The 23,699-nt window shown below is 40.9% G+C and overlaps 1 protein-coding gene across 1 annotated transcript in view; it reads right to left on the minus strand.

The window, feature by feature from the left end:
• LOC145352579 (SERTA domain-containing protein 2-like) overlaps nucleotides 1-7,115 on the minus strand; it is a 55,791-nt gene extending 48,676 nt beyond the window's left edge. The window contains exon 1 of the mRNA XM_080202634.1: nucleotides 6,868-7,115. The gene's annotated coding sequence lies outside the window, so the exon portion shown is untranslated. The remainder of the gene's footprint in view (nucleotides 1-6,867) is intronic.
• Nucleotides 7,116-23,699: the final 16,584 nt, after the last annotated feature.

Here is a 23,699-nt window from a genome sequence, read left to right on the forward strand (position 1 = left end):
ACCTTCCAACTATTGATAAACTTTACTACTGTTGGTAATCCCCACTAATACTCACTCTCTCTTGTTGTTTCCGAATCTGCTGTCCCCACTTTCCCCACTCTCTCACCCATTTCCGCACTGTTTAATCCTCCAAAACCTTACTGCTCTCTCTTCCCTTCATGTGCTGATTAAGAATCCAGGAGTCTCGCTATTCTCTCTCAGACTCACAGAAAATTGACCAAACTCTCCCCACCTCACGCTCTTAAACCCTTCGAACTCACCGCATTCTTTCCTTGTCTCACACTGTTTAACAGTCCAAAGTCTCACCCTAATATATTGAAGCACGGTGAAGAACCCTTTTCTGGTTGTCTTTATTTATAAGGATTTGAAACTGATTAAAATTTAGAAAGCATTAATTAAACTCGTACAAGCAAAATACAAGAACAAGTGACTGCAAATGTAAAGTTTGCATTTCTGCACTTTGAAGTACCAATGTGCATTTATCTATGAGGTACATTCCATTACTAAACATCTGTAAATTAGTACAATGTTTCACTATAAAGAATGAGCTAAATGGAAACTGCTGGGGATCTTTGAATTTTCTCATAAGTTTAGACCTTGATTTGTACTCTGGTATCAGGATACCACTTTATCTGCATGTCACTATGCCAATTTGACAACTGTAAATTAGTCTACTAATTCCTACTATCAGTGCAGTGCACAATTCAGATCAAAGATATTTTAGTTGTTCAGCCAAAGAAAATATTTTGCTAAACTTGACAATTAAAGAATAAATTTGCATTTATATAGCACCTTTTGCAATCTGAGAACATCCCAAAAAAATGTCATGGCCAATTAAGTACTTTTGAAGTGTAGTAATTGTTACCAAGATTCTGGTACCACTATTAATCCTGTATTGGTACTCTGTAAAAGATACTTAATCTCAGTTAGATATTAATACAACGTTCTCTTTATGGTAGAGTTAAGGGAAAAAAAACAGTTCACTGGTAGAAACTATTCGTTGTAATTTTGTTATAAATGTTTTGATGATTTTGGTAAACATGTTTAAACCATCAAATGGCAATTTATTTTAAAATAGAGGTACATAGAAGAAAATAAATCTGTAACTTAATATAGTTGTGGGATCTATGATTGAGAAAACAAACAATAATATAAAGAGAAACCTCTATCAACATAGAAGCAATATAAACTTTTTTCGACAATACTACAGCTTCCTTAGAGAATATTCAAAACTTGTAATCAGTGCAGACATGTAGATCACAGACATTTTTCATAATATCTGCATGTAAGAGTTCCAAAGTGTTATTTTGCAAGACATTAATTTTATATAATAGAGTACAGTGAAGTATAGATTTTGTGTTGCTCATATCCCAATAGGCACCATGGCCTATGCACTCATCACACCATTGCACAAAGGACTACACTGGTTTCCTATCCAGCAAGGCTTCAGTTTCAGAAGCCTCATCCTTGTTTTCAAATTCCTTCAAGGCCTCATCTCTCATCTCTGTAACCTCCTCCAATTTTAAAATCTTCTCGGATCACTTCTCCAAATTCTGGTCTGCTGTGAATCCCCAGTTTTAATCATTCCAATATTGCTGACTGTCCCTTCACTGCCTGGGCACTAAGCTGTGGACTTTTTTCCCCCCTAAACCTCTCTTCCTCTCTCTCTTCTCCTTTACAATGCTCCTTAAAAACTACCTCTTTGACCAAGCTGTCAATCATCTGCATTAATATCTCCTTATGTGGCTTGGCGTCCCATGCTGCTCACTAATGCTTCCAAGTAGTGCTTTGGAGTGTTTTAATATGTTGAAGGTGATACACAAATACAAGTTGTTGCTGTTGTTTCCATTCAACTATCAAGAGGGGAACCAAATCAACTAATGTAAATAAAATTAAAAAGGAAATCTCTCTACTTAAAGTCTTTCAGGTTAAAAGCAGTACTTCTGAACTGCATTCACTGTTATTACATAAGAGTGTAGTGCTATATAATCAGCAGCCATGCCTTCAGCTACCAAGGTTTATGCTCTGAAATTCCCTTCTTCAACCTCTGACTCACTCTCCTCCTTCAAGATGTCTTTAAAACCTACCTCGCCGACCAAGCTTTTAGTCACCTGATATCTCCTCCTCTCATTTGGTATTAATTTCAGTCTGATTACACACGTGACGCATCTTGGGGGCGTATTGGTGCATTAAAGAGTAATTATTGTTGTAAGTTGTAGTTGTTAGCTAATTCTGCTTATACTGTTAACTACTTGATCACACAATGTTAACTGTGAAAGTTAAAGGCAAGTGTATACAGTGGGGCACTCATTAGGTAATTACATGGCCACATATAAAGGGACACTTATTGACACCAGTATGAGGTGCTGTACATTTTTAAAGTCTCACTTTGTGAATAAATATAAAACTGAGTAAGGACTGACAATGGCCTCCTCCTTCACCAACTGACTGAAGTTTAACACAGGACACTTAAAGAACAGTACAGTCCACCTTCATTTATCCATCCAAAATTCTAAATAACACAGAAGATCTTATGTATGTGCTTGCATCACAAAAATAATGCCAAACAGATCACAGAATTTAGAAAGAGAGCCTGACAAGCAATTAATTCAGGAAAGTGATTTGTGCAATTGAGTAGTTTAAATGAAATATAACTTGAGCACCCACTTGGCTCAGTCAAAGAAAACAGAGGATAGCAGCAGAAGGATGCGTTTCTGAATGGAGGGCTGTGACAAGTGGCATTCCTCAGGGATTAGTGCTGGGACCTTTGCTGTTTGTAATTTATGTACAAATGATTTGGAGGAAAATATAAGTGGTCTGATTAGTAAATTTGCCAAAAGCACAAAGGTTAGTGGATTTACAGACAGTGATGTGGACCATCAAAGGATACAACAGGATATAGGTCGGTTGGAGACTTGGGCAGAGAGATCGCAGATGGAGTTTAATCTGGACAAATGTGAGGTAATGCATTTTGGAAGGTCTAATACCAATAGGAAATATACAGTAAATGGCTTGAGAGTATTGATAAGCAGAGGGATCTGCTGTACAGGTACACAGATCACTGAAAGTGGCAATGCAGGTGGAGAAGGTAGTCAAGAAGGCATATGGCATGCTTGCCTTCATCGGCCAAGGCATTGAGATTAAGAATTGGCAAATCATGTTGCAGCTTTATAGAACCTTAGTTAGGCTGCACTTGGAATGTAGTGTTCAATTCTGCTCGCCACACTACCAGAAGGATGTAGATTTGGAGAGGGTACAGAAAAGATTTATCAAGATATTGCCTGATATGGAGCGCACTAGCTATGAGGGGTTGGAGAAACTCGGTTTGTTCTCACTAGAACGACAGAGGTTGAGGGGCAATCTAATAGAAGTCTACAAGATTATGAGGGGCATGACAGTGTGGATAGTCAGAAGCTTTTTCCCAGGGTGGAACAGTAATTACAAGAGGGCATAGGTTTAAGGTGTGAGGGGCAAGGTTTAAAGGAGAAGTACAAGGCAAGTTTTTTTTTTACAGAGGGTGATGGGTGCCTGGAACTCGCTGCCAGGGGAGGTGGTGGAAGCAGATACAATAGTGACTTTAAGGGGCATCTTGACAAATAGGTGAATAGGATGGGAATAGAGGGATACGGCCCCGGGAAGGATAAGCAGCTTTAGTTCAGTCAGGCAGCATGGTCGGTGCAGGCTTGGTGGGCTGAAGGGCCTGGTTCTGTGCTGCAATTTTCTTTGTTCACTCATGTGGTACTCTAGTTTGGAACCTAGTGCTAAATTACATTTGAGCCAAAAAATTAATGGAGTACCAATTTTGATTTGATGCACACTACAGTACAGGTGCATGCCATCCAAATAATTCTTTGGAGAGGCTGCATCACATTATACTCCTAAAACCCAGGCTTGCATTTAAACGTTTCAACATTAACATTGTCAGTGGCAGTGGTTGTCTTAAAAAAATGTTTTATGTGACCTTACAGCTTTGAGAAATTATCAATAATGAACTTCATAAAGGGATTTCATTTTCACTTTTCATGAGGGGCCCACCTCCATAATCATCATAGAAACCCTACAGTGCAGAAAGAGGCCATTTGGCCCATTGAGTCTGCACCAACCACAATCCCACCCAGGCTTTACCCCATTATCCCTACATATTTTACCTGCTAATCCTGCTAACCTACGCATTTCAGGACACTAAGAAGCAATTTTAGCACGGCCAATCAACCTAACCCGCATATCTTTGGACTGCGGGAGGAAACCCATGCGGACACAAGGAGAATGTGCAAACTCCACACAGACAGTGACCCAAGCCGGGAATCAAACCCAGGTCCCTGGAGCTGAGGCAGCTGTGCTAACCACTGTGCTACCGTGCCACCCAAATGTTGTTTTAACTTATTTTATCAGTGTGTTTGTGATCATAGAACTGTCTTATTGCAAAGATTGAATATAGAAGGAAAATGTCAACATAAGACTTGGTTACAAAGGACAACTAACTGCATCAAGCAAAAAGCCCAAAAGATTATAAAATTCTTGATTTTTTATATTGTTCCTGAAGCAACTTCCATTTTAATGAAAGCATATAATAATAATCTAACATGTTTTCTTACACAAGTAAATTTAGCAGGCACTATAAAGACAATACCTGTCACATGGAATCCCACCACCAGCAGGTACATTCTTGATTTCTCAGACATGCACAATTTATTTAAGGCTCCAGTTAGACTGCCACCTTTGAATCAATGTGGAACAGTTTTGGATACATGCCAAAACAAAAATGGCAGTGAAGAATGAGCCCCCTTCATGAGGCCATCTCATACCAAGTTAAAGTTATATTGCATGTCTGAAATGTGTGCATTTTTTGGCAGTCTTAGTGTAGACTGTATAGAATCAGACTGCAATCATCTGAAACTGTTCAGTCAGTAATCATTGCCCACCCCAAATGTCTGTCAACCACTCAAGCTGAATGGGTAGCAGCAATCCTCTAAATCTGTCCCAAAAGGTTTTTGACCATGCCAGGGCCGAGACAGCAACTATCAAAAGGCTATTCAACCTGAGGAACAAATAAGTGGCCATGATCAATTTTATCCTTACTGTTCATTGTGTCACACACAGACATACTTTTCAGCAGTAGTCATTAGGTGAACAACAGTCAGATCCCAAGTTAATGTTTACACTTTCTTACAGAGTACAGTGACAAATATATGTCTGCTGTAGATACCTTCTTAGGTTCAACAGCATCAGTTACTCTTTTGATGAGTCTGAAATCATTTTATATTTCCCACCCACCTGTAGGGTGGTAAAATCTGAGAAGAGGGGAAGGAAACCTTTGGTGCAAAACATGTTAAAAGGCTCTGACAAAGGGTCATCCCGACTCAAAATGTTGGCTCTATTCTCTCTCCACAGATGCTGTCAGACCTGCTGAGATTTTCCAGCATTTTCTGTTTTCATTTCAGATTCCAGCATCTGCAGTATTTTACCTTAATATTAAAAGGCTAATCTTGGCCTCTAAAGTGGATCTCCAAATAAAAATTAGTTTTCAGATAAAAGGGCCTTGCAATCTGGACCAAATACTCGTGCTGCTTTATTTTCATTCAATCCCACTAAAGTTGGGGCAAATTTCCTTCAAGTGAGTCAGGACTCGTGAAATTTGCTGTTTTATTCTACCATAAGGTGAAGATACAGAACCGTTAGAATCAGTTTCACTTACTACCATTAATACAACTTGTTGTTGCATAATGAATAAAAGACACGCTGCTCAGAGGCGTCTTTCTTTATTTAAAGCTAATTTTCTGACTCCGCCTCCTATATGACCCATCCTCCTCACTGCTGCTCCAATGGCCCTGTTTTTTAAAGCTTAACTCCAGTGTCAGCTTTAAGTCTCCACCCTGCACCCCACCCCCACCCCGGCCCCGCCAGGGAGAGAAATCCACCAGCCTAACTTGCAGATATCGAGAGAAATAGTCCTCCCCAACAGCAATCAGTGTGGACAATCACGAGAAGAACCTAAAAGGATCTTTCATTGTCTCCAGGGCACAGGCCCAAAATACTCCAGCTAAAAATTCATTTATATTTAGAAATTCCCCCCACCCAGAGGACAAGATTGGCGTGTTTAAACATCAAAGTTTCCTATCCCTTCTTTTCACAGCATCCAGTGTGTCCGATTTGGAAGAGTTCTGGTTGACCTCAACTTACTCAAGGCAGGCCAGGATCAAACAGGTATCTTCCTGGATTATATGCTGTCTTACATGTTAATATCATATAACATACATACAGGCATTAGTTATTCAAGCTCCTTTCAATTAATCTTCATGATAGACTGATCCCACCTCTCCCCAGTCCCCATTCTGCCTCCCTTATTCTTTCCTGAATCGGGACACTAAAAGATCAACTCCTTCATCCGTCAAACTGTCATGTTTGGTCAAACCCGGTACATCAAATCAAGCGGAACAACCAGTTCTCCCAAAAAGCACTTGGGGAGTCGGATGGGCTGGAGCAGCGAGACAATGTGCCAGAATTTAACTCAAGGAGCTTCGCGATTTTGGAGAAACGTTAGTCAGTGAGGGATGGTAAAAATGCAGCGCAATGTTTAGCGCTGGGAGGACGGATCCCAGCCAAGTGGACGCTGAGAAACAGCTCCTTTCCCCAGCCGCTCGGAAACATCGCGTCCACTTTGGGCGAAATGAGCTTGGCTGAATGGGTTCGCTTCGCCTTTTGCTGCTGGAACCTCAAACACAAACCTGTCAGGATGACTTTCTGACTTGTATAATGTTACAGACACAGTGTGTCTGAAGCATTTTAGCCCCACTGTAAGGGACGCTTGCACACCAGAGAGAGAGAAAAAAAACAAACCCGGAGCCTGTCCACAGTTCCGACACCCACCTTAATACAGAGGAGACTTTTGCAACTTCCTTCTGTCGAGCACTCGGACAGATTTCGGAGAGATTGCCTATATTTTCGCGGAAAAGTGTTCCCTCGGAGGCATTCGCCCGGATACATTTGGGACCTACATGGTTAAAGAGCCCTCCGTTAGCTCTGCAGACACACACACAGACTGCGCTCCGAACCGCGATCCCCCTTCCCGAGCTGCCAGTCTCGCCACTCCGGGGGCTCGAAGCCTCGAAACTACGGGAAAGGATACTCGGCTGATTGACAGCTCGTCAGGTGCGCGCCCCGTGATTGGAGGGAAACGTCGTCCGGGCAACAAGATCCGGCCGCTCATTGGTCACCGGGCTTGTATCAGTCGCTGGCATGGCCCGCCCCCTTTCCCGGCTTTCACCAATCAGAACGACGGGAGAGTGTGCGGCACGGCGGCGCGTGCCCGCCCGCCCCGCCCCACCCAGCGGAAGCGTGGGCAGCTCCGTCAGTATATCGCAGCATATACTGTCAGCATATACCATCACCCTAACCAGAGTGTACTGCTGCTGTTCACAATGTATACCTCCCAGCATATACTATCACCCCAACCACAGAGTGTACATTCCAGCATATACTATCACGCTAACCACAGGGTATACAGCAGCTGTTCTCACGGTATACACCTCAGTATATACTCTCACCCTAACCACAAGAGTGTACTGCTGTCCACACAGTGTACCTCCCAGCATATATTATCACCCTAATGCGAGTCTTAACAGGTAATCAAGTCTTCACTGCTGCAGATAATGCAAGTGGAGAATGGGTTAAGCACAGGTTAAAGAGGTGTAAATTGTCTTAAGCCAGGACAGTTAGTGAGATTTTGCAAGCCCAGGCATGTTGTAGGGGTTACAGATAGTGTGACATGAACCCAAGATCCCAGTTGAGGCCATCCTCATGTGTGAAGAACCTGGCTGTCAGTTTTTGCTCAGCAATTCTGCATTGTCGTGTGTTGTGAAGGCCACCTTGGAGAACGCTTACCCAAAGATCAGAAGCTAAATGCCCGTAACTGCTGAAGTGTTCCCCGACAGGAAGGGAACACTCCTGCCTGGCGATTGTTGAGCAGTGTCCAAGGAGCAGGGCTCCAAAAGCTTGTGCTACCAAATAAACCTGTTGGACTTTAACCTGGTGTTGTGAGACTTCTTACCATGCCCACCCCAGTCCCACCCTGGTCCAATGCCGGCATCTCCACATCATGGCTGTCCACACAGTGTACCTCCCAGCATATACTATCACCCTAGTGTACTGCTGCTGTCTGCACAGTATACATCTCAGCATACACTATCAGTCTAACCACAGAGACAGCGTATTTCCACTCTCCACATAGTATATCTCCCAGATATACTAACCACAGAGACAGACTGAATGTGCTGCATACAGTATCACCCTAACCACAGAGTGTATTGCTGCTGTCCATACAATATACCTCCAAGCGTATATTATCACCCTAACCACAGAGAGACTAAGTGTACTGCTATTGTGCATACAGTATACCTACAAACATACATTATCACTCCAACCATAGAGGGGCTGAGTGTACTGCTACTGTCCACACACTATACATTTCAGTGTACACTATAACCCTAACCACAGAGAGACTGAGTGTACTGCTGCTATCTACACAGTATACACCTCAGTATACACTAAAACCCAAACCACAGGGACTGAGTGTACTGCTGCTGTTCACACAGTATACTGCCAAGTATACACTATCACCCTAACCATAGAGACACAGCAGATCATGGAATTTGAAGTCAATAAAAAAAATCTGGATTAAGAATTTACTGATGATCATGAAACCATTGTCAATTGTCGGAAAAACCCATTTGATTCACTAATGTCCTTTAAGGAAGGAATTCTGCCATCCTTACCTGGTTTGGCCTACACATGACTCCAGAGCCGCATCAATGTGACTCTCCAAGGGCAACTAGGAATGTGCAATAAATGCTAGCCAGGCAGCGGTGTCCATGTACCAAGAATGAATTTTTTAAAAAGTACATATTATCACCCTAACTACAGAGACTGAGGATACTGCTACTGTCCACACAATATACACCCCAACATACACTATCACCCTAATCACAGAGAAACTGAGACTGCTGCTGCCCAAATAGTATACATCCCAGCATACACTATCATTCTTTCACTCAGTCTATACTATCACTCCTTTACTCAGCCTACGCTATCACTCCCTCACTCAGTTCACACTATCACTCCTTCACACTTTCCTGTAATTTGATTTATTATGGTCATATATATTGTGATATAGTAAAAAGTATTGTTTCTTGTGCACTGTACAGGCAAAGCATACCACTCATAAAGTACATATGAGTGAAGGAAAGGAGAGGATGCAGAATATAGTGTGACTGTCAGAGTTAGGGTGTAGAGAAAGATCAACTTTATGTAAGGTAGGTCCATTTAGAAATCTGATGGCAGTCAGGAAGAAGCTGTTCTTGAGTCGGTTGGTACATGATCTCAGACTTTTGTTTCTTTTTCTCGATGGAAGAAGGTGGAAGAGAGTTTGTCTGGCGTGCATGGGGTCCTTGATTCTGCTGATTGCGAGAAGTATAGATAGTCATAGGATGGGGACCAAAAGAGAAAATACTGGAAAATCTCAGCAGGTCTGGCAGCATAAGAAACATAAGAAATAGGAGCAGGAGTAGGCCATCTAGCCCCTCGAGCCTGCCCCGCCATTCAATAAGATCATGGCTGATCTGTCATGTCTCAGTTCCACATTCCCGCCCTCTCCCCATAACCCTTAATCCCCTTGCCTATCAAAAACCTATCAACCCGCGTCTTAAATATATTTAGTGAGGCAGCCTCCACCACTTCAACGGGCAGAGAATTCCAGAGATTCGCCACCCTTTGAGTGAAGAAGTTCCTCCTCAACTCCATTCTAAACCGTCCCCCCTTTATCTTGAGGCTGTGCCCTATAGTCCTACTGTCGTTTCTGAGCGGGAAGAGCCTCTCCACCTCTATCCTATCCATCCAATTCATCATCTTAGCATCTGCTAGGAGAGAAAAAAGCTGATGTTTCAAGTCCAGATGCCCAAAGCTGACAAAGCTCAATGGCTGGAAGACTGGTTTGCATGATTCACTAGACTATGTTCACAACCCTTTGTAGATTTTTTGTGGTCTTGGTTAGATGTCAATGCTGCTACATGTTAGTGGCTTCATTCCAATTTTTTTTAAAGTGGTCAAACGCAAACACAAGAGCTGAAATAGTTACCCCTTTTGGAAACTGCATGTTGAAGGACTACAATTTTGATCAATAATTTGCAATTGCATTCAAAGATTTAAAAAAAAGGTGTAAATAAAATAAAGATAGAAGTGTCAGAGGCAATGGAAATTGAACTCAAAAGTGAAAACTTGGGAGAACTTAGAAAAAGCATTAAGGAAGGCTAGTTAGTTGAAAGCAGGTAGAAAATCTGCTGTTGGTGTTCTGAGAAGCTGTTCAGACTTCAGACTGTTCTGAATGCATCAAGAAAACTGCAGCATTCATCCAAAGGACTCAGTTCCAGTATCACGTGAGCAACAGTCTTTGCTGTGTAAAAGATGTGGAAGGGTTTTGTTTACAGGATTGGTTTGGTTGGAACACCTTAGATATATTTGTTAAAGTTTATACATTGTTGTGATTGTTTTGTTTTGTTTGTGATTGATAACGGTTATTAATATTCTTACCATACACGTCAACTATATTCTTAAATAAACTTTGTTTGATGAAAGCTCCCCAGTGGGTCATTTGAATCATACCTGAGGTGAACCATATCATGCTTATCCTAGCCAAATTCAAGGTGCAAACTTTATGATCTAGGCGGGCTCCATCAAACGCTTTGCAGCTTCTGATCTGAACCATAACAGATGTGAGAGTGAACAGTCTTTATGACAGGAAGGGAAGCTCAGTTCTGGGTTGAACTGGACACTAAGGTTGTGAATACTTTAGTTAGTACAACACCTGAGACAGTGCCTCGGGATAGAGGTAAAACTGATGGTGATGGTTCTTGCTTGCGATGGCAGATGGTGACTACAATCTTTTCAAACTTCAGCTCAGTGAAATTATAGTTCATCCAATGTAGGGTGTCAGGTCAGCATTTGATAGCACAGAGATGTGGTTCAAGAGAGATAGATTTGGGTGGCTTTGTTGTAAAAGCAGAATCTGTCTGTAAAAGACATTGTCACAGATACATCCTTGGGATACTCCTTAAGTGACAATATGGAAGTCAGAACAGTTACTGGAGTTGCTCTAGTTACAACTGGGTAGATAAGAGTGGAAGAAAGCAAAGGAAGTCCAATGAAGACGGACAATTTTTTTTATTTTTATTTGTTCAGAGGTTGCGGATGTTGTTGGCTAGACCAACATATTTGCCCTTTCCTAAAGCCTTGAATGTGTTCGTGAGAGGTTTTCTTGAATTATTGCAGTCCAAATGTTGAGGGTACACCCACATTGCTGTTGGAAGGAAGTTCCAGGATTTTGAACCAGTGACAGTGAAAGAGTAGCGATGGAGTTCCAAGTCACAATGACATTGATTTGGAGGGAACTTGAAGCTGGTGGTGTTACCAAGTATCTGCTTCATCTGTCCTGGGTGGTAGAGATCGCAGGTTTGGAAGGTGCTCTATAAGGAGCCTTGGTCAGTTGCTGCCATGCAACTTGTAGATGGTACACATTGCTGCCAATGTGTCAGCAGTGGAGGTACTAAATGTTGAAGGTAGTGCCTATTAAGTGGGCTTCTTAGTGTTGGACAATATCCAGCTTTTCATGTTGTTGGAGCTGCGCTATTCCAGCCAAGTGGAAAGTATTCCATAACACTCCTAACTTGTGTCTTGTAGAAGGTGCATAAGCTTTGGAGGGTCAGGAAGTGAGTTACTTTCCACCAATTCCCAGCCTCAGATCTGCTCTTGTAACCACGGTATTTAGTTCAGTATCTGGTCAATGGTCACTCCCCAAGATGTTGATAGTGGGATTAAGTAATGGTTATGCCATTGAATTTCAAGGGAAGTTGATTAGATTCTCTCTTGTTGGAGAGAGTCATTGCCTGTCACTTCCGTGGTATGAATGTTACTTGCCATTTATCAGCCTAAGCCTGCATATTGTCCAAGTCGTATATGGACACAGAAAACTTCAGTATCTGAGGAGTCACTAATGATGCTGAACATTGTGCAGCCATCCACGAACATCCCCACTTCTAGCTTTATGATGGAAGGAAGGTCACTGATGAAGTACCTGAGGCGGTTGAGCCTTTGGAACTAGCCTGAGGAAATCTGCAGTGATGTACTGGGACTGAGACGATTGACCTCCGACAACCACAATCATCTTTGTTGTGCTAGGTATGACTCCAGCTGGGGAAAGCTTTCCCCTGATTTCGATGCACTTCTATTTTACTAGAGCTTCTTGAAGCCTCACTTGGTCAAATGCTGCCTTGCTGTCAAGAGCAGTCACTCTCACCTCACCTCTGGAATTCTGCTCTTTTGTCCATGTTTCGACCAAGATTGTACTGCGGTCAGGAGCTGAGTGATTCTGGTGGATTCAAGCTCACATCAGTAAGCAGGTTATTGCTGTGTAAGTGCCACTTGATAGCACTGTCCACCATCCCTTCCATGATTTCGCTGATGTGAAGAGGAGATTGATTTGCCAGGTTGGATTTGTCCTACTTTTTGGGAACAGGACATACTTGGATAATTTTCCACGTCGCAGGGTAGGTGCCAGTGTTGTATCTGTACTGGAACAATTTGGCTAAGGTGACGGCTAGTTTTGGAAACAAGTTTTCAATACTATTAATAGAATGTTTTTCAGGCACGATAGCCTTTGCAGTATCTAGTGCCTTCAGCCATTTCTTGATATCAGATGAAGTGAATCGAATTGGCTGAAGACTTGCATCTGCAATGCTTGGAACCTGAAGAGAAGGCTAAGGTGGATGACCTACTTGGTACTCTAGGCTTGTATTTTGCACTAATGTGCTGAGCTCCCCCATTATTGAGGGTGGGGATATTTGTGGAGCCTCCACCTCCAGTTAGTTGTTTGATTGTTTGCCACCATTCATGACTAGATGTAACAGGACTCCAGAGCTGAGATTTGATTTGTTGGTTATGGGATTACTTAGCTCTCTCTGTCGCATGCTGCTTTTGCTGTTTGGCATGCAAATGGTCCTATTTTTGTAGCTTCACCAGGCAGACACCTCATATTTAGGTATGCCTGGTGCCGCTCCTGGCATGCCCTGGTGTGTTGGAGAAGTATTGAAGAAGGATGGTGTTCTGCATGGTTGCAGAAAATGTTGACAGTGACTTTTGTTAGTGCTGCTTTGGAGCTATGATAGAGTCAGAAAGCAGATTGGAGTGGTTCATGTAGAATCCAGAGAGAATTGAGCATAGATCAGAAAGGTAACAATAGGCTTATATTTTGGAAAGGACAAAGGATTGGAAGTAGAGGCATGGAGGCAAAAGTGTTTTTTGAAGGAGAAGAGTGAAGGTGATTGTAAAAGGAGAAAGCACTGTAATAGCAGGTGTCATTTACAATATCAGCAAGCATGGTAAGAAGGAAGGGAAGCTGTCTGATTAGGTGTTTAAGAAGGATGGAATCTAGGGAGCAGGAGATACATCTCCTGGAAGAAAAAAGCTTGAAGAGGCATGGGAATGGGAAAAAAAAAACTAGGAAAGGGAGAGAATCCAAAGTTAGGGTCAGAGGGGATTGAGGGCTAATTTGATTATGTGGACAAGAAAGAGGGAGCAACAGTGGCAGCCGAGTAGATGAAATCTACCTTTGTAACCAAGATTTCTGTGAGATTCTTGCACCAGTTCTTACACCTGAGGATGGAATATTTAGGAAAGTGATCAGCAGTAAACCACTGAAGGAATGGGTTTAAATGTTAACTGAGAGTTCATGGACTTGTCTAGACAGAGGGACTCCCAAAGATTTCATTGTGGCTACTATTTTTGGAAAGCTGCCAGGTATCGAGGGTTTTACATAGCAATGCATGCACTCTGTAGAGAACCTGTCCCAGGCATGCCTTTCAAATAAGGCTCAATTCCGTGATTCTGTGAAAATCTACATCCATTTAAAATGTCAAGAATAGTAAACTCTGGCCACTGATCATAACATAGGAGGAATAAAATGAACAAAATTTATTTCTCAACTCTTCTGTAAAAGTTTTATGGAACAATGCTGAATGTAATTAGTCATCAAATACAAATATAATGTACCACTCCCTGTACAAAATCCTCTACCTGTTACTTTCTTTTGTTTTCTGAATATTTGAGAACTGATTACGTATGCATACAGATACCTTTTAATATCATTCACTTTCCTTTTTAACAATGGTGGTTTCTTTTATAATAAATTAGAATGTATTGCTTTTTATTTATTGTTCTTCAGAAGCTTAAAGAATGTTCGATTTTGCATTTGATTCTACGTGAGGTTAACATGTGCGATGCATTTAAAAATTATTATGCAAGACAAGGAACATTAATCTTTTCAATATGCAATTTATCAGTTTGGAAAATCTTTATTGTCTGATACATTTACAGTAACACAGTGGTTAGCACTGCTGCTTCACAATGCCAGGGATCCGGGTTCAATTTCCAGCTTAGGTCAGTGTCTGTGCAGAGTTTGCACATTCTCCTTGTGAATGTGTGGGTTTCCTCAGGTGCTCACATTTCCTTCCACAATCCGAAAGACATGCTGGTTAGGTGGATTGGCTATGCTAAATTTTCCCTCAGTGTCCCCGAACAGGCGCTGGCGACTAGAGGGTTTTCACAGTAACTTCATCTCAGTATTAATGTAAGGCTACTTGTGATTAATAAATAAATTTTACTTTATATTTCTTATTTGTAGGGCATTTGACAACTTACCACTTGAAGTCTTTGTTTGAATTGATTTTAAAAACATCTGATCAAAATATTCTAAAGTTAGTATTCTGTCAACTACAATTATTTGATTATATATCTTCCTTATTTTTATCATTCCAGTATGAAAGGTGAGCAGATAAAAGGTAAATACTCAACTAAGAAATTAAATTCCAGGTCCAATCCTTGATTCTCCTACTTTCAATGCCCTCTCTGGCTCTGATTTAATGTTTGCAGGCTCTTAGGCAGGAAATAATGTAAAGGTGGTACAGAGGATCTCTGGTTTTCCTATGATTCAAATCATATAATTACTGTTCTGAATTTCATTTTTTAACAATACAAAAACAAAAACATTTCATTTGGTGCAAATGAATGTATATGGTTGATCTGGCCAGACAGACCCCCATCATGCAGTGTTGGAATGCACTATTGGGCCCAGCTGTTCTCTCCCAAAATGTGTTCATCTTGCATTTCCATGTTTGAATCCATCCTTGACAAGGTTGGCTGAAGACATGATACCAGGTTCCACATACATGGGGACAGCAATTAGCTCCACCTCACCATCACTTCTGTCAGCTCATTGCCAGCTTTGTGTTGTCAGATTAAATGCTCAACATCCGACATGATGAACTAAAATTTTCTCAAGTTAAACACTGAGAAAGCTAAAACCTTTGTCTTTTAGCCACACACAAACCCCATTCTCCCAGCTCCAATTCCATTGTTCTCTTTAATCACTGTTTTACATTATACCATGCAGGTTACAATCTTGGCATCACCCTTGACCCTGAGCTGAGATTTCAACTCATGTCTTCCCCAACACAAAGACCATTGAGTGGTACCACTCTTGTGCTTTGGGACCTACATTGGCTCCATGTTCATCAATGCTCTGGTAATAAAATTTCTGTTCTTGGTTAAAATTGCCCATGCCATCAGGAACTACCACCTTTCCTCCCCACCCCCTCCCCCACCCCGCCACACACACACACACACACACACACACACACACACACAATCATGTCATATTACCAAAAACTTGCCTTTCTATAGTGCCTTTAACATAAATCAGAATTTTATGCCTCCTAACTCATCAAGAGGAATGTCAGGTGAGGGGTAGCTGTAAAATTAGCTATCATAGCAGTGGGAATAGGTAGCCTTGTTGTATCTATTGCCTACCTGCCCATCTGCAGATGTACCAATGACGGAGGCTTAGGGCAATCCCCCTTGCACTTGGGCCAATTGAAGCTCTTAAATGGCCAATTAACAACCTCTTCCCACTGCTGCTGAGATTGGACTTGTGGCAGGAAAGGTTGACAGGAAGTGTCCACCGTCCAGAATGTGCAAGTCTGGCCAAGAGTGAATTGAAATAATCAAGTCTAGCAGAGAAAAAAAAATCCTAGATGAGGATTGCAACAGTAAGATGAGGTAAGGTCAAAGTTGAGTGATGTTACAGAAGTGGAAATAAAAGTTCTTCACGATGATGTGGACATGCAGTGGGAAGATCATCTCAGGGTCACATATGACACCAATATTGCAATCAGTCTGGTTAAGCCTCAAAGAATTGCCAGGGAGATGGTGTCAGTGCTGAGGAAACAGTTTGTGACAGACACCATTTTATAATTCATTTTTCTTTGCTATTTCTTTGACGTAGTTAATTCTATCGTTACTGGCTCATTTAAAGTGTAATTTTAAATTTTATTTTTATGGTTAAAGATGACTATTATTTAATATGTATAAATGAACATTGGTTTTGCTATTTGTTTTAAATCTGTGAAACTACTATTTAAATCTGCATTATATTATTAAATAGCTCAAAGTGTTTGAATTGTAATTTAAGAATATGGAAACTGAAAATGTAATTGGAAAAAAGAGAGGTCAGGACTTCTTGGACCATGATTTTGATGCCTTATTGCATGAGGTTGAATAAAGGAGAGTTCACATTTGGGCCGTGGAAAATCTAAACTACCATGTGTTTATCATTGAAATTCTTTGGCCTTGTTTACTTCATTTATCATTATCTCGCATTTAATTGTTGTATTTTGATGTTTATATAAAGTATTTGTTTAATTTCAAATTTAAATGTCTTTGGATAGAACGGAATAGAATCCCTACAGTACAGAAGGAGGCCATTTGGCCCATCAAATCTGTACCGACCACATCACATCCAGGCCCTATTCCCCTAACCCCACACATTTACGCTGCTAATCCACCTGACATTAGGGTCAAATTTAGCATGGCCAATCAACCTAACCCGCACACCTTTGGACTGTGGTAGGAAACCAGAGCACCTGGAGCAAACCCACACAGATACAGGGAGAATATGCAAACTCCACACAGACAGTGACCCGAGGCTAGAATTGATTCCGGGTCCCTGGTGCTATGAGGCAGCAGTGCTAACCACTGTGCCACCATCTTGTTTTAATGTTTCAATAAAGCTTTAGTAGAATTGTGTAAAGTTTAATGAAAAATGTTTATTAACAAAAATAATGTTATAAATACAAAACTTTGATACCATGCTAACATTTAACTAAACATTTTACTTTAGCAACTGCACTATGACATTTTGTTGAATTGCCTTACCTTTTCAAATTTCTGTTCAAAAATAAAATATTTTTTTTTCTTTAACACAATAATCAGTTTTTTTTAAACTTTAACACAACACTTCTATTGTCTCTGTAAATAAGGAGATAAAGGAGGGAGGGAGGGATGGATGTGAGGGATGGGGTAAGGAGGGGAAGAGATGGGATGGGTAGAGATGGGATTGTGCTTTTTACATGTAGCCTGACATTTCTCTCACGATCCATGCACCCACGTTGAAGCCTCAAAAGAACTTCTGTGATTTTAAAAAGTCAAGTTAAAAGTGTGATGTACCAGCAGTGGTAGGCCATGACTCCAGATTTTCAATCTGCACTGGATTCTGCAATACCTATCAGAGATAGTTCAGATCAGTTTACAGGAGACTTGCATATGTCTTAAGGAATACACTTTCCTGAAGTATTTGAAATAGCCAAGTTGCATACTTCCACTCTAAGTGGAAAACTCATTTCACCCTATATCTTAAGAGGCTTTTAAGGATCAACATTGCATCAAGGAGACGCTTAAAATTTGGACAAACAACATGCTTAAAATACGTAGCAAAGTCCAAATGGACTTCAGCTGAAACTTATTACAGACACTGCAAATCCACTTTGTTATATATGAATGCACTGGAATTAACAGTATGTCAATGACAAAGTTGTAACAAAAATAAATCTTTCACTTTCTGTGCATTACATACATTTTAAACATTTTTAAACGTATTTACAAAAAAATTAACCCACTCAAATAATGTCTGCTGCCTCTACATGGTGCAGCTAGAGCAGAATAAAAAGTGATAAGCAAATAAATAAGCATAACTACTCACCTAACATCAGGGTAACTACTCACCTATCATTGGGGCAAATAAGTGAAGTCAGGGACAGATTTCATTTCTGATGGCTTTAAAAAACAGAACCAGAAGTTTAAACTTGGCACACTTTCAGCGTGTATGTCTGCTCATTGGGATGTCCGTATTGTCCTGACATGCATCCCATATCTCGGGATTCAGGCCAGAAGTTATGGACCATTAATGCAGCAGAGTTCAATAAGCCAATAAGAATTAATACAAATAATAACATTCCTTTCCTCCTTAAGTTGAATGTCTCTAACAAGACAAGCAGCACAGTGGCACATTGGTTAGCACTGCTGCCTCATAGTGCTGGGGACTCGGATTCGATTCTGTGCTTGAGTCACTGTGTAGAATTTGCATATTCTCCTTGTTCTGTGTGGGTTTCCTCCAGGTGCTCCGGTTTCCTCCCACAGTCCAAAGATCTGAGGATTAGGTGAATTGGTCATGCTAAATTGCCCTTTAGTGTCAGGGAGATTAGCCAGGATAAATGCATGGAGTTAGAGGATGGGGCCTGGATGGGATTGTAGTTGGTGCAGACCCGATGGGCCGAATAGCCTCTTTCTGCACTGTAGGTTTTTATGATTCTATGATTCCAAGTTCGACATGAACAATAATCAGTAATTGGTTACTATTAATAAGTCTCACAGAATGGAAGTCATCACTTGTGAAACAATTGATAATGAATCTCTGGTGTCTTCTTCTTTACAGTGGTGATAACCTCTTGCATTTTTGACTTGCCATTAACATCATTGATGGTGGGTTTAACTGGCGTTGAGGTAGGAACTAGAGGTTGTTTCTGTGTGTGATCACTAGATGAGGTGTTGCTGTCCTCAGCAGTGTCTGTGGTGTTGGGGTTGTAGGAAGGTTCAGGTCAGGATTTTTGTATGATTGAATCTAGAATCTCAGCAGGTTCGAATTTCAGCGGATCTCCTCTTCCAGCCAACAAACTGGTCTGCAAGTCTCCTTCAGATATCACCATCTCTGCTCTGGACAGCATAAGACACAGGTCTAGTCTGTGCAAGGATTGTGGCAAGAACACATTTCTCTCCTTTGGAGTAATTCCTAGCCAACACTCCTTCTCTTTGGTGGAAAACTTTATGCTTTGTTTTGCTTTCCTGCCATTCCATTTGTCCTTGTTGTTGCTGTTGAATGATCTATTGAATTTTTGGTGGTTTCAACAGATCAAATGCCAATCATAATTTTCTCTTCATCATTAGTAATGTAGGAAAGGTCTTGGTCATGGAAAGTGCGGTATTCCTATGCATCAGTAGGAATTTGTTAAGATGCTTGATCAGTGAACCTTGTTCTCTGGTGGCTCTCAAGGTATGTTTCATAATTTGGACAAAATGTTCTGCTAGTCCATTAGCAGCTGAAAGATATGGTGCAGATCTAATTTGTTGAATACCATTATCTTGTAAGAAATTTTAGAATTCTTATGCGACAAATTGAGGTTTGTTATCATTTATCTCTCCTAGCTTCTTGATAGTCTTCTCCAATTAAGCAGATTTCATCACAATGGCCTCTGGCTCTATGAGCATCGACCATTACTATAAACATATATCCTTTAAAATATCCTGCAAAATCCACATGCACTCATTCCCAGTCTCTTCAGGATACAGCAGTGCTAAGGATGGCAAGTTTCTTCCCTTCGCACAGAAGGAATGTGCTGTAGCTTTCTCTTCAATTTCTGCACCCAATCCCAGACACCAGAAATAACACCTCACTATTTCCTTTATGTATGCAATTCCACAACGACTCTCATGTAGCTTCTGCAATGCTCATGTTCTCAATGCTGGCGGTATGATCACTCTGAGCGCCAAAGAAGACATCCTGACTGTACTGACAGCTCCAATATCCTAGAGTAATACAGCTTCAGATTAGTCTTAGTTCTGAGGTCTTTTCTCCTAAAACGGAATCCATTGCTTCCAAGAACACATGATCGCTGCAAATGTGTTTTCTCACTTGCTTACGACTGACAAGAATGTTGTCTACTTGTTCAAAGAGGAAGATATTCCCACTAAAGCAGTCTGACAAGATACCTGGCAGTGGCAATCTTGAAAGTCCATTCATGTTACATGAAGATTTGACTGTCAATACTTAATGGTGTAATTGTTAAGAATTTGGAAGTTAATGAGGTTAACAGTGAACTTGAGATTAACACAAAATAACAAACAAGTAACAGGATTAGCAGGCATCTAGAAAAATACAGAGATGTGATTTGCTCAGTAACAAGATTAGCAGGCATTTGGAGAAGATTGGTGCGAATTACCATATCAGAAACCCGTTTTACCAGAGATCAGCAGAGCTATGCAAAATAAATAATTTCTAGAGGCAAGGAACTTGAAAATTTGACAATTGAATCCACAGGGTCACCCCATGATTTGCTCGACCCTTTTGTACAGCATTAACATTTCTCCTATTGTTCTGTTTAAATGATTGTCTTCGTTCTTGTTTCTTATTTTTACTTCAAGTTTTTTTTTTCTTCCGGCTCTATGCCTCCTTTTCTTCTACAGCTTCAACATACCATGTCTTTACACCAGCATTCAGCTGCAGAATGCCCTGGCTTTGCACACCGGAGATATATGTGAATCTCAATGCTCTTCGGTGTTGATTCAGCTGCTATTTTGTGTACTCAATTTTTGAGCTCCTTTTGCAGGCAGTTCTGGAGAAACAATAATTTCCCTGGCCTTTTCCAGACACATTTATTCTCCATTTGCAAACGTTTCTGCATCACTTTGCTGCACAGGCCACAGAGGAATCTGTCCCAATTAGTGTCATTAGCACATCTCCAAACTCATAATGCTCTGCAAGTCTTTTAAGCAGGCATTGCACAATTGACTCCCCCTTTTGGTTTCTTTTGTGGAATCTAAAATGCTCTGCAACCATCAAGAGTTTTGGTGAAAAATGTGCTGACAAAATATTTACAATCTTTTAGAATCATAGAATCCTACGGTGCAGAAGGAGGCCATTCGGCTGGTTGAGTCTGCATCAACCACAATCTCACCCAGGCCCGATCCACATAACCCCATGCATTTACCCCTGACACTAAGCGGTAATTTAGCGCAGCCAATCCACTAAACCCGCACATCTTTGGACTGTGAGAGGAAACCGGAGCACCCAGAGAAAACCCATGCAGACACGGGGAGAATGTGCAAACACCACAAAAACAGTGACCCGAGTCAGGAATCGAACCCAAGTCCTTGGTGCTGCGATGCGCCAGTGCTAACCACTATGCCACCGTGCCGCTCCATAGCATCTGTTTCATATGTTTTAGTGCCTGGCTTCTTAGGTCGCACTAAACCATGGAGGAGATTAAATGTATTTCCCACCCCAATATGCTCAGAAAATTGGACATCTTAATATCTTCAGCTATTTTGTTTGCTTGCGTAAAGTAGTCAAAATGTTCAGTATAGGATCTCCATCACAGGATCCCACGACACCAAAAATTCACGCCATTTTTCTACTAGTGAAGTTTTCCCATCTGCATATTCCACAACACATTTCCAGCAGCTAACTGAGCTTTCTTTCACAGAAGTCAACAACCTGAATATCAGCTTCTTATTTAACACACCTAGGTCTATACCTGCTGCAAAGTATTGTCACTCAAGTCCATCGAGCCCGTCAGGTCTGCTTCTTTTCCATTGTTCCCAATACTTTCCTGGATAAATTTGTCTTCCAGGGTGGCTAGCAAACATCATCCACCGTCCTCGTTGCCAGTTTTTATGTTATATATTAGAGAATTACACTAGGAAACATGGAAGGTTTAAGATAATGGAGTTATACTTACAGTGTGGGTTCTCTTACATGGCTGCTTCTTCTGTGCTTGTTTCCCATGCTAGGGACTTATGATGTCATTTCTGGTAAATACATTAATATAGCAAATCTCAGTAAGCGAATAAGAATGAGTGTAAATACATAACTTTTTTTTTACTTCATGTGGGATTTTGATACTCATTCTACCCACAGTAAACTCTATTGACATCACTTCTGTTTCACTGGTCCCTCTCAACTCCCCATTGGATTTATTATTAAATTTTTCAAAACCCTTACCCTATTCTGCCACCTCCAGCCATGTGTTCCAGCATGCTCTGCTGATCTGACCATGGTCTATTGTATATTCCTGCACTCTTTCTCTCTGTTTCACATATTTAACAAAACTTCCAGCCAAAACCCTCTTGAAGTTCAAATACTCTTTATAAATCCCTCAGCCTCATTACTTCTTTCCCACCTTCAAAAGTTACTTACTGGCCTTCATTCCTTATTATCATCATCACCTTTTCTTTCACTTCTTGTTCATAGTATCCCATCCACTTATACAATGCCTTAGGACGTTCTGTAACTTTAAAGATGCTATACAAGTGGAGCTTATTTGCACATCTTTGTGAATAGAAATGGACAAAGATTCCGCTTGTAAAATGTTTAGGTATTGCTTCAGATGTTCTCTTTGGGTTTAGCATTACTGGTGATACCTGCAAGTACATCTCACATCCCCCACAAACCATAGTGGGTCTTTACTTCTTTAATGTGCAGTTATAAAAGTCCAAGTTGCAAGTCATATCCAGCTAACTGAAGAGAAGAGACCCCAAAGGAAATAAAGAAAAGATCTGATGCACAGTGTGTGGGAAAATATTGCAAAATTTAGACTTTATTTTTGTGGTATTAGGAAAAATCATATCCTATATTAAACTGTAAGAAGTCTCACAACACCAGGTTAAAGTCCAACAGGTTTATTTGGTAGCACGTGCTTGCGGAACGCTGCTCTTCCATCAGATGAGTGATTCACCTGATGAAGGAGCAGCGCTCCGAATGCTTGTGCTACCAAATAGATCTGTTGGACTTTAGCCTGGTGTTATGGGACTTCTTACTGTGCCCAGCCCAGACCAACACTGGCATCTCCACATTACATATTAAACTGGATATGAATCATAGACTGTTATTATTGACAATGATGCCAAATCATCACCATCATTTAGATCAATGATAGATTGAAAGATCATGCAGAGAGCCCCAACATCATATTGAGTATCATGGGGTTCCTCGTCTTTGGTAAATGGATTGAAAGGACATGATATTAAAATATGGCTCAGGCTATAATGAGAGTTTATTTCACATAAAGATAAACAAACAGTAATCAATGCAGTCATTCACAAACTTTGCTAACATTACTACTCTATCAAAACAACAAAGATTTTTCTCCTGAGCTATCATTCAAAAAAACAAGATTGCTGAAAATGATTGCTCGCCACCTGTTTGCCAGATCTCTGCCACGGTACCCGGTGCCTGATAGTGATCTAAGCACTTCCACTTAAAGACATACTTGCATTAGAAGTTTCTAGCTGTAGTGTTTTCATCGAAGATCACAACTATTCAACGCCCCTGTTCAATCCCTCATATCTAAGATACACTGCTGCTGATTAGAATAACAAGCTGGTTTGAACCTTTGAGCCATGCCAGGATACTTGCCAGTTTCAATATCTTTTGATGACACTTAAAAATAAAAATCATTACCAGCTAGTCATTTTTAGCTGCATACACAGTC

This window comes from Carcharhinus amblyrhynchos, chromosome 14, assembly GCF_965287045.1.
Source record: "Carcharhinus amblyrhynchos chromosome 14, sCarAmb.v2.hapA, whole genome shotgun sequence".
Lineage (NCBI taxonomy): Eukaryota > Metazoa > Chordata > Chondrichthyes > Carcharhiniformes > Carcharhinidae > Carcharhinus > Carcharhinus amblyrhynchos.